Source organism: Myotis lucifugus, unplaced genomic scaffold (genome assembly GCF_000147115.1).
Source record: "Myotis lucifugus unplaced genomic scaffold, Myoluc2.0 scaffold_26, whole genome shotgun sequence".
Classification (NCBI taxonomy): Eukaryota; Metazoa; Chordata; class Mammalia; order Chiroptera; family Vespertilionidae; genus Myotis; species Myotis lucifugus.
In genome coordinates, this window is record NW_005871074.1 from 5,106,321 (window position 1) to 5,111,687 (window position 5,367).

The 5,367-nt window shown below is 40.8% G+C and overlaps 1 pseudogene; it reads right to left on the reverse strand.

Annotated features, from left to right (window-relative positions):
• Positions 1-267: 267 nt before the first annotated feature.
• Positions 268-1,964, reverse strand: LOC102432699 (annotated as a pseudogene).
• Between the last annotated feature and the right edge of the window lie 3,403 nt (positions 1,965-5,367).

Consider the following 5,367-nt stretch of genomic DNA (forward strand, 5'->3'; position numbering starts at 1 on the left):
GTTGTTGTTGTTTTTTCCTGGTGGATGTACTCTTAATCTTTTCGATTCTCTCTCCGTGTCTTGCCCCCACCCCGCCTCTGGGACTCTTTCCCCAATTACCTCCTCCCTTACCAGGATATAAGCTTCTGTGGGAGGACTGGTTGGGAAGGTGGAGAGGCGTTGAGGGAGGAGCAACTAGGGAGAAAGAAAACCTTTCCTTAAGGAAATTTTCAGTGGGGACTTCCAGGTTTTGTTTGATTTTATTTGAATTTTTACTTTTCCTGGTATTTATTTTATGCCGAATTTACTCCCAGGCCATAGTTTTTGTTTCTTCAGTTTCTTCTGGGATATACTTTCATTCTGTGCAGCCTCCTCTTCTGGTGTAGGAACAAGTTGCTCTTTTCCAGTAAGAATCCTTCCCATGTGGCAGGGGGAGCTCGGGTGTGGGTTCATCCACCCATGAGCTCTGTGGGTTCTGCGCTGCACCTTGGAAGCTCTGTTCACCTGGGCGTGCTCAGTGGTCAGAGAATCTACATCTACACCCTTAAGTTCAGCATCACTCTCTGCATTGCTTAGCACGGGTGGCAAAAATTCCACATTATCTTTGGGCCACTGACCCTGCGTCCAGCCCCACTGTTCCTGCTGGGCACACTTACCAACTCCACCATTGTAAAGGCGGAATGGGACACGTTGCTTCTGTAAAGAGACATCGTTCAGCTACTTGGTGACTGTCCAGATATACATACCCTTGATGGCCTGGGCAATTTCATGAGTGTTCTTACAGTAGACACAAAGATTTGAATCTCTTGATTTACATGATTTTGTGGAGTTTACTGGGTCAAGTGAATAGCAACCATTTTCAGATGTCACCTCAGGCTGCTCACAGGAAGAGGGGACTTCTGTGTTTTAAATCTATGCCCTTGGCAATACTAATTCCGAAAAAATCCATCTATATAATCTCTACTGTTACTAATTTTTAAAATTTAGTCTCTAATGTTACTAACCATAAAAATTTTAAATGATTAAATAAGTATTAAATAAGTATTAGACAATAGGCCTGCCGGTACAGCTCAGTGGTTGAGCGTCAACCTTTGAACCACTAATTAGACTATAGTGATGAAAAAGCAATTCTAAGGCATCTGAGTGCATTTACATCTTTGGAGAATTTGCCTTAAAACAATAATCAACTAATTATTAATATTGTTTGATTATTATCTAAAATTTCCCTTAGGAAACTATAATCTCAGCAATCAGCAATTTTTGGAGTTTTTATAGAGACTGAATCAGCACTACATTCTTTTCTTTTGCCTGTCACTTGGTTATTTATATCTAAGGTGGAAATAATAGTCGGTAGATCCCATAGGGGACTGCACATTAGAAATTATCCTCTTGGTTTAAATATGTGAGTTTAAATACAGCTCCAGGTGAGACCCTGGGGGCTTTGCAGCTAGTAGAATGTACAACCACCACTCACATTCCTGTTTTGCATATTCCACATTACTGTTTTCCAAATAAAACACGGGCCTCTGTAACAAACCTCTCATAGAAATAAAAGGAGAACTAATAAAAATAGTGTTTAGTAATATTTTTCCCTGGCAGTATTTTTCTCTGAACTCACAGGCCCACACCACAAGCGAATGACAAGAAGCAAGAGTCAGTCCCCCTGTAAGGAGAAATTAGCCACTAACCAGAACCCCTGGGAAGCAATCCTGCTGGGCTACAAATGTGCAGAATTGGTCTAGTTAAATGGTCATTCTCGGTCTCATTTTTTAAAAAACGTTTTTCTTTTTCTTTTTTTTCTAAAAATCAGGGATAATAGCATTGGCTTGCTGCTTTCACAGTGAGTGGTTAACTACAGGGGTGGAAGAATGATGAGAAAAATAGAGGGAATGAGCATCTGGTTGGGTCTAGGGACTAGTTTTTAGACTTACTCTGGAAAATAAGGTTGTCATAAATTCTAGATACTGAAAGAGTGAGGACGGCATGTAGCTTTCTGTTCTGTCACCTGCTGGTCCTTCTTTCCCTTTTGCGTCTCCTCCCACCTTCGTCTCTCTCTTGACAGAACTGATACCAGGGATGGCTGGTTCAACCTCACAAACTATTGTTATGGAAAGAGCTACCCTCCTTCTTCAATGGAAATTCTTGTCTTTTAGATCTACTTTTAGATGTTTGATTTTTAAGTTCATCATGTCCTGTTCACAAAATATTGCTGATATTCTCAAAGCCTTACTCCTTTTTTTTTTTTTAAAAGCCTAAGTAAAGATTTTCTAGGAATTCAGAACAAGGAAAAAGATCAGATTTTTATTTCGAAACAGTCCAGCAGCCAAGAGTATTTGTGTAGAGGTAGAGCTGGATGACACATGAAACCCATTTAGGAAGTTTGTAAAAACGTGAGTAATTATAAAAGGAATAATGGCAGTTAGGATGGAAAGGAGGAAACTAATTTAAGGGATACTTAAGGGGAGAACTATTAGGGTTATTGACCAAATGGATATAAAAAAAAATCAAGGAAAGGAAAGCATTGGTGATGCTTGATTGCTTAGCTGAGTGGTCTCATTAAGCAAAAAAGGTATGCCAGTCAAAGAAGAATGGATCATGAAATGCTAGCAAACAAGCCCCAAATCACAGAGGCTTAAATCGGCAAATATCTGTTTCTTGTTCAGGGAATTTGGCTGGGTGTTTGTGCCTCATAGTCATTCAGGGACCCCAGCTGAGTGAGGTGACTATGATGCCACTATTTCAACATTTCCCTGCATGTACTAAGTCAGAGGGACAGAACATGCAGAATTATGCACCAGCTCTTGAAGGTGTTTGCATGGAGGTGATGAACACATATTAATCTGCTCATAAGTCATTAGTGGCCAGACTCAAAACACATCCTTAATGGGTAGGCAAGTGTGATCTCTTATGTGAACAAAGCTACAAGACAATAGATACTGGTGACCATGAGTGATGTGCACCACCATAGGAGGAATAGGAGAAGCAGGTAGATCTGAAGGTGACAGCAGTGATGGGAGAGATCTTACAGGTTTGTGTGCAGAGTGGTGGGGCAGTGTGCAAAGGTGTTGAGTACACTGCACTTGGTGAGTTTGAGATTTATTTGGGACACAATAAAATGCAGCATTCAGGTACAAAGGTTAGTGCTACTCTATAGCTCAGGAGAGAGATCCACTGGGAGATCATGATTTCAAGTCATCAGATATTGTGGTACTTAAAGAAATGGGGGTATATGGAAACTTACAGAGACTGTGTCAAGGGAGAGAGAAATGCAAACAGAAATATAACTTTGGAAAACTCCAACATTTAAGGTAGAACTAGAGAAAAAGAACCAGAAAAAGACAGAGATAAATAACTAATAGCAATATGGAATACATAGAACATTTGATGCCAAATTTTAAAAAAAAAGAACATAGGTATGTGTTTTTTTCATATTTGCTTGGGTAAAAGTAAAGACCTAAACCATGTTCTGGTAGAGGGGGATTTTCAGAAGACATGCTGCACATGGGTGCATACAGACCTTCAGTAGTAACCTTGAAACCACTGTGTCTGCCAATCAGGCAGCAGCAGAACAGGGCTAAAAGCAGAATTAAACAGCTCACACGATGCGGGAAGCAATCTTGTTAAGTTGGATTTCTAAGTGACCCCTGACTGACATACCTCAAAGTTGGGAAGTCATTGGCTTTCACAATGTGGAGACTGAAATCTAAAGAGCAGCTTGTCTTTTTCTGTATAACGATAGCAAAAACTACAAGAAAAGTGAACTTTCAGTTATGCTTGAGAGAACCTCTCAAGCCTAAAGTTATCCTTGCTGCTATCAAAAGGCAGTTATTCTCATGGGCTAGGCATTGGAAGAGGTAATGCAATCTAGTAGGCAAGGTCAAAAGGCCTATGATTTTTTTTTTTAATTTCAGAGAGGAAGGGAGAGGGAGAGAGAGTTAGAAACATTAGTGATGAGAGAGTATCATCGATTGGCTGCCTGTTGCATGCCCCACACCGGGGATCGAGCCTACAGCCCAGGCATATGTCCTGACCGGGAATCAAAGTATGGCCTCCTGGTTCATATTTTGATGCTTAAACACTGAGCCATGCTATGATTTAGGTGAAGGTGGAAGTTTTGAGCTGGGAAGCTTAGAAAAATTGAGTAATAAAATAAACCTATTATGATTGTAGTTCCTGGACTGAAACTAATTTTGAAGCTCATTCATTGTGCAACAGGAAAATCGAAAGGATTCTTGGAGGGCCGATCCCCGAAAAGATACTTTGGTATCCCACCCATAACTTCTTTCTTGGGCTTGGAAGAGCATGCCCACCTTTACCATTAGCTGGGAAGGGCCGTTGTTTTGTCTATGTAATTCTAATATTGTAACAGTGAGGAAACATGATGTGGAAGGGCGATGGTAGTCAGAAGGAAGGAGAGAGATACCTGTGTGGGGTGAGTTTTCACAATGAGCTGGGAAGTGGTAAACAGAGCAGGAGTGACCCTTTGATTCTTCAACGGGAGCGTTGATTTTCATCATCTCTGTTCCACAAAGGTCATCTTTGAAGCAAGAGAGGACAGGGGGTTTCCTTCTGGTCTTTGGAAGGTGTTGGCCTGAGGAACACAGCAGACAGGCAAATACTGACCTGAAACAAAGCCCCAGGGGCAGGAGTGAGATGTGATCTAGATGGAAAATTGGAACCAAAGGTGGAAAAGAACAACTTCTGAGTCAGGGTAAACCTTAAGAACAGATGGGTGACTGAGTTCAGGGAAGAAAAAATATAAGCCATCACCTTATTTTTTTACTGCTTTCCCAAAATTCTGATGAGTGAATCTATGATTTTTTCCATATCTATACACTATAATCCTTCCCTGGTTTCATACCAGTTAGCCAGAGGCAGGGAGTAGGGCAGTAAGCTGGGGTACCTTTCCCACATGTCCCTGCTCAACACAGATCCAGGAACATAGAATAAGGCCTGTGCCAACTGACCAGGTTACAATTTGTTGCTGCCAAGAAAATGAGCCTTCTGGTGTCCCCAGGAATAAATTCTGGTGTGTTGGGCTTCCCCTAATTCACTGTCCTCCCCTTTTCTGGACAGGATGGATCTATATTTTGACTGTCTCTATCTCTCAGGATGGACTCCAGTGATGGCGAACCTTTTGAGCTCGGTATGTCAGCATTTTGAAAAACCCTAACTTAACTCTGGTGCCGTGTCACATATAGAAATTTTTTTGATATTTGCAACCATAGTAAAACAATGATTTATATTTTTGATATTTATTTTATATATTTAAATGCCATTTAACAAAGAAAAATAAAAAAATGAGTTCGCGTGTCACCTCTGACACGCATGTCATAGGTTCGCCATCACTGGACTAGGCTATATTCAAGTAACAACCCCTAAAACTTA